Source organism: Mesoplodon densirostris, chromosome 11 (genome assembly GCF_025265405.1).
Source record: "Mesoplodon densirostris isolate mMesDen1 chromosome 11, mMesDen1 primary haplotype, whole genome shotgun sequence".
Taxonomy (NCBI): domain Eukaryota; kingdom Metazoa; phylum Chordata; class Mammalia; order Artiodactyla; family Ziphiidae; genus Mesoplodon; species Mesoplodon densirostris.
Window position 1 is genome coordinate 11,529,524 of NC_082671.1, and position 11,035 is coordinate 11,540,558.

Here is an 11,035-nt window from a genome sequence, read left to right on the forward strand (position 1 = left end):
GTTTTTCTTGGGGATGGAGCAGGGTCTCTTAGATCCCTGAATAGATTCACATCCCTGGCTCCTTGGATTAAAATCCTCTGTGGGGGGCGTCCCTGGTGGCACAGTGGTTAAGAATCCGCCTGCCAGTGCAGGGGATACGGGTTCGAGCCCTGGCCAGGAAGATCCCACGTGCCGCGGAGCAACTAAGCCCGTGCGCCACAACTACTGAGCCTGTGCTCTAGAGCCCGCGAGCCACAACTACTGAGCCCACGTGCCACAACTACTGAAGCCCATGTGCCTAGAGCCCGTGCTCTGCAACGAGAGAAGCCACCACAGTGAGAAGCCCACGCGCCGCAACAAAGAGTAGCCCCTGCTTGCCGCAGCTAGAGAAAGCCCACGCACAGTAATGAAGACCCAACGCAGCCAAAAATAAATAAATTAAAAAAAATAAATTCTCTGTGGGAGTCAAGTGTGGATGTTGATTGCAGGAAGATCTTTATAAAAATAGGGGGTGGGGTGCCTACCTCTGGGGGGCTAATTCTCCATTATCTTGTTCCCTGATGGGACTCTCCAGAGTGGCTTAGCTAATAGCAACTCTCTCTCCCTCTGGGCCGGTGGGTAAAAGCCAGTGGATGGTTGCTGTTTCAGCTCAGTGGAAGACTTCAGAAGCAAGCTGAATTTGAATCGGGTTATGGGTGGTGGGTAAGAAGGGATTGGAGTTATTCTGAAGGAGTCTGAACTTTCTAAAAGGGCAGGATCTCTAACTTAGGGTCTCTGGACCCCTGAGGTCTATGCATATTTCTGGGGAGACTAAAAAGGTTAAAAACCCCTTCTAAAGCTTATCTGTTGTTTCTGAAGTATATACGTATTATGCTTTGCTAGGATGGGAAGACAGGACTCTAGGGGAAGAAAGGTGGATGATGTGTCTTCAGGCATATTAATAGGCCCAGACCATAAACTAGAGTCCCAGGCAGAACAGGAAAAGGTGTCATTGTGAAGGGCAGGAGGCACAGAAATAAACGAACGCGACCTAGTAGTAAAGGAGGGCAGAGCTGCTGAACGGTTCTTCCTGCTCCCTGTCTGCAAAGGCAAGACTGCAGGAGTCTTGAGGCTGAAACCCTCATCGAGGTGTGTATGAGTTTCCTGGGGCTGCTGAAACAAAGTACCAGAAACCGGGGGGCTTAAGACAGCAATTTGTTGGATCACAGTTCTGGAGTCTAGATGTCCAAGACCGAGTCAGCAGCAGGTTCCGTCCGAAGCGTCTCGGGAAGGGTGTGTCCTTTCTGCCCCCTAGCATCTGGTGGTGGCCAGCGGTCCTTGGCTTGTGGCAACGTAGCTCCAGTCTCTGCCTCCACGTCTTCACGTAACCTTCTTCCCTGTGTGTCTGCCTTCACATGGCCTTCTTACAAGGATGCGATCATTGGATTAGGGCACACCCTAATGCAGTATGACCTCGTCTTGACTCCTTATCTCCACAAAGGCCCCATTTCCAAATAAGGTCACATTGTGGGGCTCCACGTAGACATGAATTTTGGGGGGGACACCATTTAGCCCAGTACAAACCGTCTTTCTGGACTGTTGTGTTTTGGGGGGTTTAAGATTGTGTTGTGGAATACAAGTGGTAGAGTTAATTACAAAGAAAGTAGAGAAAAGACAGGAGCTAGGTCTTCAGAAGCAGGATGGGTAGAAGTAGAGAAATTGACAGTGACATCCTCTGAAATGAAATGTAAATCATTTTGTAGTCAGCGTCCCAAAGGGTCTCGTTTTAGAAGTGGAGAAGGAGGTCTCCGGCCTTTCTTCTAGTCCCATCTTAGTGTAATTCCTTAGTTCTGCTTTCCTGATTTAAGAAACTGAGGGCTGGGCTTCCCTGGTGGTGCAGTGGTTGAGAATCTGCCTGCCAATGCAGGGGACACGGGTTCGAGCCCTGGTCTGGGACGATCCCACATGCCGCGGAGCAACTAGGCCCGTGAGCCACAACTACTGAGCCTGCGCGTCTGGAACTTGTGCTCCGCAACAAGAAAGGCCACGATAGTGAGAGGCCTGCGCACCGTGATGAAGAGTGGTCCCCACTTGCCACAACTAGGGGAAGCCCTCGCACAGAAACGAAGACCCAACACAGCAAAAATAAATAAAAAATTAATTAATAAACTCCTACCCCCAAGATCTTCTTTAAAAAAAAAAAAAAAGAAACTGAGGGCTTCACAACAACCAACCAACCTCTCCCCCTCCTCCAATTGCAAACAATTCCCACGCCTAACTTTTCTGACTTAAAGGGAGTACCTTGCAATAGTCATTAGTAATGCTGGCCCAGAGAAAATTCTCCGTTATATCTCATCTGAATCATAAAACCACTTTATACAGTATTCATTGTATCATGGCTTCATGATACTAGCTAGCGTGGTTTTACTTCCTCTGTACAGAGCGAAAGTGAGATGAGGAAAATATCTCTACCTTATGAAGGGGTCTTAGGATCCCAGTGATGGGATTTCAGCTGAGCAGGCTATTCTAGGCTTAAAAGCAGCCCAGAATTCCAGGCTCTCTGGAATTTAAGGGCACTCGGGACTCTAGGAGTCGCCTGGAGGGGTCTAGACTCAACTAGATCTTGATTATTCTTTTCTTAGTCCCTCAGAAATGTGATGAATATCCTAGAACTTGGCTGACTCTATAAAGACATCTGGCTTACAGCCAGAATGTTTTCCAGGTAGCTTCCTACCTGCAGATATATCCAAACGTCCAAATCAAAGACTCTCTCTACCCCAGGTCCCTCAAAGCCCTGGGAAATGAGACCAGAAAGAACCACAGGCTGTGGTATTGGTTACAGAAAATGAAGGCGTCCAAGTTATCAAAAGCAGGTAACAAAATAACAACAAGCACGTATGCTCCAAAGACTTGAATGCAGAATTAGAGAGTATACAAGAAGTTTTAATCCACATAGTTCTCAAGGTGAAATCTAGCCTCAGGGCTGATAATAAATCAGGGTGTGAGTCACCCCTCTTTAGTAGGAATGACGAGACACCCAGACCCTGGCACTAGAGACTCAAAGGCTACCCACACCCACATTCTTTTTCATGCCTCACCTGTCCCAGGTATGCACTAAAAATAACTGCAGAAACTTGAACTCTGGGAAATCACACTGAACAGTCTCACCTAGAAGAAAGAGTTGATTTGTGCCCAGTGGAAGAGAGACGGGGAAAAATGGGCTCGTGTAGAGACTATGTAATCTCTAGTTGGTGGGCCCTGATGTCTTCATATTCTTGAAGTTTTTATCTGTTTGTAGTCCACCCAATACCTTCCAAAACTATAATTCTTCATTAACCTGTGGATGCCATCTAGGGACTGGAAGAAACTGGAGGGATGCGGAGCACAGCGAAGTGTGGGGCAAGTGTTAGTCTTGCTCACGCTGTAGCTCTGTGACCTCGTGAGAGTTACTGAACTTCGATTTCTCTCACTTGTTAATACGGAAATAAGAGCATCTTGCCAATCTGCCTCAGAGTCTTGAAGCTGGTTTCATTTATTTTTAAATTCTGTTCCCTCCCTCTCTCCCTTCCAGTGTCTGCTCTCTCCCAGCCACTGTGCCAGGTACCAGGAAGACCATACTGAAGAGAAAAGTCAGACGCTGTCTTGGACGAACTCAGTCTTAGCGTGGTATTGTGGTCGTGCTTGCCCAGGGGGCAGGGCCCATGGCCTATTCGTGGGTGTGACTCTAACATCTTGCAGGGCCCATCACACAGTGAAGGTTCAATATCTGTCTTTTTCTGAAACATAACTGTGTATTGGCATCTTCACACGTGTCTTTAGTTCCCTTCAATCCTGAAAGGTGAATGTTATTGTTCCCATTATAAGCTAAGGAGCTGGACTATCCAATCTGCTTCTTACCAGCTGTGAGGCCTTGGGCAAAGTATTCAACCTTTTCTTGTTTCAATCTCCTTATCTGAAGAAACACAGATAGTAATAAACCTACCTTGTGAGGTTTAAATGAACTCTACTGTGGCTGTCCTCATAATGATCAATAAGTGTTAGCCATTGTGATTGTCATTATTATTGCTATTATTACAGATGAAGAGTGGCTAAGTAGCTTGTCCGTACAGCTTGTCATACAGCGGGTAATGGACCACATTTGATTTCAAGCCTCTACCCTTTATGTTAAGTACGCTACGTGTGAAGTGTGTGTGTATAATTCCATATTATTCATTCAGCAAGTGCTTATTGCATGAAGATTGAGCCATCATTTGTCATTTCTTCCTTTGGAAAAATGCATTCCACATAACAAACAAGTAGGACACAAATGAGCTTTCCGACTCCAGCCTGTTCAATATTTGCAGATTGGAACGGCCAGGTGGGAGAATATGACATTTTCATTTCCACCAGTAGATGGCAGAAGGGAGAAAAGATGCCCCTAAATGGGAGGAGTTTTCACAGCGGCTGATTAAAAGGGCTCTTTGTCTAATGTTTTGGCCCACAGTGGCTGAGGGCCCGGGGGTCAGGGTGGGTATGAGAACTACCTTCAGGTATTTGAAGGTGTCAGCCTTCAAGAAGGTCTACCAGGTTGACCCAGAAGATGGGGACTGGGGATAGAAGTAAACTGAGGCTCAGAGGTAGTAAGAAGAAGTTTCATTCCACTGTTATCTCTGCCTCACATTCCCAGCCTGCATTCCCTACTGTTCAGCCCGCAAGCAGCTTTGTTCTTTTGAAAAATCTGCCCTTCCCTCCTGGGATTTTAAGTCCCTTGTCCTCCGTCTATGCCCCCTCCAACTCCCACCCCAGTCTGTGACCTCAGAGTACTGTTATTCTCCCCCCAACATCACTGCCTACTCCCACTACATGTTCGTGTTTCTGAGTGTAAATTTGCCGAGCCATGAATCCCCCTCCTGTTGTACCTTCTCTTTGACTGCATCTCCGTCTAGTAAGCTTTGTCCATAGCCCTCACTCCTCTGTCAAATAAGCCTGGTGTTGGTTAGCTGGAGAGCCACTTGATTCTGCCCTAAAGACATATCTTTCAGCTCCAAGTGATGGGGCATTGTCCCTCTGGTTCCAAAAGAATGGTAGCAGCCTTCAGGTGTGGTGGTCAGAAATGACGGAGCGAACTCCACCGTCACTGATTCCTGTGCCGGCTCATTCTTCACACATTCCTTTTGGGGGAGGAGTCCACCGGTGACTCCTGCCCAATACCTGACCTCTTAGAAACTCTCCAACCCAAGCCGTTCCATCCCGTGCCGACTTCACACCAACATCCTTATTGTGTTTTCTGGGTGGGTCAAAACAGTAGGGACCAGGAGAAGGGGTCTTATTTGACATATTTCTACTTGTATATTTGTAATGGCTTGTTTGTTGCTCTTTACATAAGGATGTGTGGAGAACCTGCTGTGTGCTAGGCATTTGCTAGGTGCTTGGCATATGCTGTTTCATTTACTGGAGATAATGAGTCATTTCTTGAGGAAACAGAAAAGCTTGTTCGTGATATTTTAAAATCACAACCTGGTCACTCCTTATTCTTTATCTTCCATGATTTCTTAAATTCATCCAAAGCGGTTCAGGAAATTAGCATGGTGAGCTGATGCTGACAAAATGAAATAGAGATTTGATCACATCATAGATAATCTGTGACTTCTGTGTCCATTTCGTTGATCTGGGTAGAATCCAAAGGCCTGAGGGTGAGTGGGGGAGTGGAAGAGATGCCTCTCTTCACCATAGTTTTATATTTTCACCAAGTCTCTATAAAATTAATACATTTGATGTTTGGACTCTGTCATAATATTCATGTGAAACCTCACCCCAAACCAGAATTTTAGGGTTGAGAGGACCTTGGTGATCAACCAGATTGTTCATTTTTCCTTTGAGGATACTTAAAGGCAGTATGTGTATCTTTGTAAGTTTGTATATGTTTTACAATGTGTAAGTTTGTGTTTGTTTTATAACATGCTCACAAGGTTATAGCAATTTAAAGAGAGACACTATTCTTCAAAAAAGTTCTACTCACTGCTGAGGTCCTGGGTTTGACCCCCAGTTTCGGGAACTAAGATCCCACCAGCCATGCAGCCCAGCCAAAAAAAAAAAAAAAAAAAAGCTCTGATGGAATTTTGTTCATAATACCTGACTAAAGGGGAAAAAATGCTTGCTTTTCAGGATAATAGCTTAAGACTGAAGTCTCCTTTTTGAGAAACGTGGTGGAAGGTGTTGAGGCACAAATATGGCTCTGGTCAGCCTAATTTTCCTCACAAATGCCAGCGTTGTCCCCAACCAGGTTCCAGGTGCTTTCTTGGGAGGAGTACCGGTAAGTCCTATTTCATAGCTCACCTCTTTTTTTTTTTTTTTTTTGCGGTACGCAGGCCTCTCACTGTTGTGGCCTCTCCCGTTGCGGAGCACAGGCTCCGGACGCACAGGCTCAGCGGCCATGGCTCACGGGCCCAGCCGCTCCACGGCATGTGGGATCCTCCCGGACCGGGGCACGAACCCGTGTCCCCTGCATCGGCAGGTGGACTCTCAACCACTGCGCCACCAGGGAATCCCCATAGCTCACCTCTTTAACATCTTTGCCCAGGTGACCTCCAATTGATGTGATCACCAAGGGCGGCCTGGAAGGAGGCCAAAAGCCCCAAAAGGACAAGGTTCAGGCCAGCAGTTTACGTGGGAAAGAGAGAAGAGCCACCTCTGGGCTGATTACCTGGTTTGGGGAGGGAGAGGAAAGAAGGAGACAGCGTGTCTCCTGAGATCGATAGCCTGACGTAGGCTGCAGAGTTTATGATACCGGGCAGGAGTACCGTCATTTCCTGCCTCTTCTCCTCCACTCTGCAGACTCCCTGAGTCACTCACTGGTCAGTGGCCCGTGGCCAGGACTCGTTTCTTTTTCCTCTGACCTCGAGGAGCCGTGGCCACATTGGGGCACAGACATCCAGGGGAGTGTATGACAGTTTATCGGAGTATGAGAAGAAGATACTAGAATTTTTACTTATATTTATTTTTAACTCATCCTTTTTGAATTTCTATTCTTGTATATTTTTTATAATGCACATAAAGTATTATTTTAATGACAACTTCTACATAAGTATGGAAGTATCTTAAAAATGTTAAATAGGGGTGCACTATTGGGAAAGTTGGAGACTAAAGCCCTAGGAAATTGTTCTGACAACAGTCCTTTAGAAGAATTACGTTTCATTCTGAAATTAATTTTCAAACAAAACTCTGATATATCCTTATAGTTTAAAAAATTGTTTTTTAGAGAGAAGTTTTAGGTTCACAGCAACATTGAGAGGAAGGTACAGAGATTTCCCATATACCCTTGCTGTCCCCATGCTTGTATAGCCTCCCCCATTATCAACATCCCCTACCAGAGTGGTACATTAATTAACAACCACTGAACCCACATTGACCCATCATAATCACCTGAAGTCCTTAGTTTACCTTAGGGTTCACTCTTGGTGTTGTACCTTCTGTGGGTTTGGACAAATGTATAATGATGTGTATCTACCATTGTAGTATCAGAGAGTATTTCAGAGTAAATCCTCTGTGCTCCACCTGTTTGTCCCTCCCTGTGCCCTGAAACCCTGGCAACCACTGATATTTTTACGGTCTCCATAGTTTTGTCTTTTCCAGGATGTCCTATGGTTGGAATCATACAGTATATATATAGCCTTTCCGATTAGCTTCCATCGCATTATAGCTCATTTCTTTTAAGCGCTGAACAATATTCCATTACCTGGATGTATCATAGTTTATCCATTCACCTACTGAAGGACATCTTGGTTGCTTTCAAGTTTTGGCAATGATGAATAAAGTTGCTATAAACATTCCTGTGCAGGTTTTTCTTCCCCCCACTTCTCTTTTAATGTGGTAAAATACACATAACATAAAATTTACCATCTTGACCATTTTAAAGTGTACAGTTCAGTGGTATTAAATACATACACATTGTTGTGCAACCACTACCGCCATCCATCCCCATGGCTCTTTTCATCTTGCAGAATTGAAACTCTACCCATTAAACAATAACCCCCCTTTCTCCCCTCCCCTCAACCCCTGGCAACCACCATTATACTATCCATCCTTATGATTTTGACTAAGTACCTCATGTAAGTAGAATCATACCGTGTTTATCTTTTTGTGACTGGTTTATTTCACTCAGCATAATGTCCTCAAGGTTCATCCATGTTATAGCATATTGCAGAATTGCTTTCCATTAAAGAAGGCAATAAAGAGTTGTATGTATAGACCACTTGTATGTATAGCCACATTTTGCTTATGCATTCATCTGTTAAGTGCGCACTTGGATTGCTTTCATGTTTTAGCTATTGTGAAGAAGGCTGCTATGAACGTGGGTGAACAAATATCTCTTTGAGACCCTGCTTGCAATTCTTCTGGGTATATATACCCAGAAGGGAAATTGTTGGGTCATAGGTAATTCTATTTTTAATTTTTTGAGGAAGCACCAAACTATTTTCCACAGAAGCTGTACCATTTTACATTTCCACAAACAGTGCACAAGCGTTCCAATTTCTACATCCTCACCAAAAGCTGTTTTTTTCTGTTTTTGTTTGTTTCTTGTTAGCTGCCATCCTAATTTGTGTGAGGTGGAATCTCATTGTAGTTTTGATTTGAATTTCCCTAGGTGATGTTGAATATCTTTTCATGTGCTTACTGGCCACTCGTATATCTTCTTTGGAGAAAAGTATTCAAGTCCTTTGCTCAGTCTTGAATCAGCTGCAAACAGGGATAATGTATTCCTTTCCAATTTGGGTGCCTTTTACTTCTTTTTTCTTGCCTAATTGTTCCGGCTAGCACTTCTAGTACTATGTTAAATAGACAGGGTGAAAGTGGACATCTTTACCTTGTTCCCAGTCTTAGAGGAAAAGCTTTCAGTCTTTTATCATTGCATATGAGGTTTGCTATGGCTTTTTAATATATGGCTTTTATTATGTTGAAGTAGTTTCCTCTACTCCTAGTTTACTGAATGTTTTTATCGTGAAAGGGTATCAGATTCTTTTTCTACATTAATTATATGATCACGTGTCTTTTCCCCTTCATTCTGTTGATGTTGCACATTATATCAATCAATTTTCCAATGTTGAACCATTCCTGCGTTCCAGGAGTAAATCCTAGTTGGTCACTTGTAATCCTTTTAATATGCTGCTGAATTCTGTTTCCTACTATTTTGTTGAGGATTTTTGCATAAATGTTCATGGGGAATATTGTTTTGTGGTTTTCTTGTAGTGTTTTTGTCTAGTTTTGGTATCAGGGTAATCCAGGCCTCAGATAATCACTTAGAAAGTATTCCTTCCTGGGAATTCCCTGGCAGTCCAGTGGTTAGGACTTGGTGCTTTCACTGCTGTGGCCCAGGTTCAATACCTGGTTGGGGAACTAAGATCCCACAAGCTGCACAGCATGGCAAAAAAAAAAAAAAAGTATTCCTTCCTTTTCAGTTTTTTGAAAAAGTTTGAGAAGGATTGGTATCAGTTCTTTAAAGAGGTTTAAAGTCACTTAAAGAATATTTGGTAGAATTCATAAGTGAAACCATCAGGTCCAGGGCTTTTCTTTGTTGAGAGATTTTTATTACTGGTTTACTTTCCTTGCTAGTTATAGATCTGTTTAGATTTTCTATTTCTTCATGATTTAATCTTGGTAAGGTCTTGTGTTTCTAGGAATTTGTCCCTTTCATTGAGGTTATCCAATTTGTTGACATACAGTTGTTCATAGTACCTCTTACAACCCTTCTTATCTCTGAAGAATCAGGAGTAATGTTTCCACTTTCATTTCTTTTTATTTTATTTTATTTTTTAATTTTTGGCTGCGTTGGGTGTTCATTGCTGCATGCAGGCTCTCTGTAGTTGCAGTGAGCAGGGGCTACTCTTTGTCACTGTGTGCGGGCTTCTCATTGCGGTGGCTTCTCTTGTTGCAGAGCACAGGCTCTAGGTGCACAGGCTTCAGTAATTGCAGCATGCAGGCTCAGTAGTTGCAGCATGCAGGCCCTAGAGCTTGTGGGCTTCAGTAGTTGTGGCGTGTAGGCTCAGAAGTTGTGGTTCTTGGGCTCTAGAGCACAGGCTCAGTAGTTGTGGTGCAATGGCTTAGTTGCTCCGCAGCATGTGGGATCTTCCTGGACCAGGGATCGAACTTGTGTTCCCTGCATTGGCAGGCGGATTCTTAACCACTGTGCCATCAGGGAAGTCCTTCTACTTTTATTTCTGATTTTAGTAATTTGAGCCTTCTTTTTTCTTAGTCCATCTAGCTAAAAGTTTGTCAATTTTGTTGATCTTTTTAAAGCAACAATTTTTGGTTTCATTGATTTTCTCTATTGTTTTCTATATTTGTTTCTCTCTGCTCTAATCTTTATTATTTCCTTCCTCCTGCTAGCTTTGAGTTTAGTTTCTCCTTTTTCTAGTTTCTTAAGTTGTAAAATTATGTTGTTGATTTGAGGTCTTTGTTGGTTTTATTTTTATTTTTCCTTTCTTTATCACTTTTCTTTTAATCTACCTGTGTCTTTATATTTAAAGTGGATTTCTTGTAGACAACATATTACTAGGTCTTGTTTTTTGGTCCACTCTGGCATTCTCTGTCTTTAAATTGGTATGTTTAGACCATTCACATTTAAAGTGATTATTAATATAGCTAGATGAACATTTACCATGTGTAACTATTTTATCATTGCGCTTGTTTTTTGATCCTATTTTTATCTTCCTCTTTCCTCCCTTTTTGTTTTTGTTTTTTAATGTGTTTATAGCTGTACATTTTCCCCATAGCACCACTTTTGCCACATTCCATAAGTTTTGGTAAGTTGTATTTTCATTTTCACTACCCTGTATTTTCTAATTTTCCTTGTGACTTCTTCCTTGATCCATTGGTTGTTTAAAACTGTGTTGTTTAGTTTCTCCACAATTTTGTCAATTTCCAGCTTTCCTTTTGTTATTGATTTGTAACTTCATCTGGTTATGATCAGAGATCATACTTTGTATGACATCTGTTTTTAAAGGTCTACTGAGACTTAATTTGTGGACTATCCTGGACAATGTCCCACATGCACTTGAGCAGAATGTGTATGTTGCTGTTGTTGGGTAGGATGTTCTGTGTT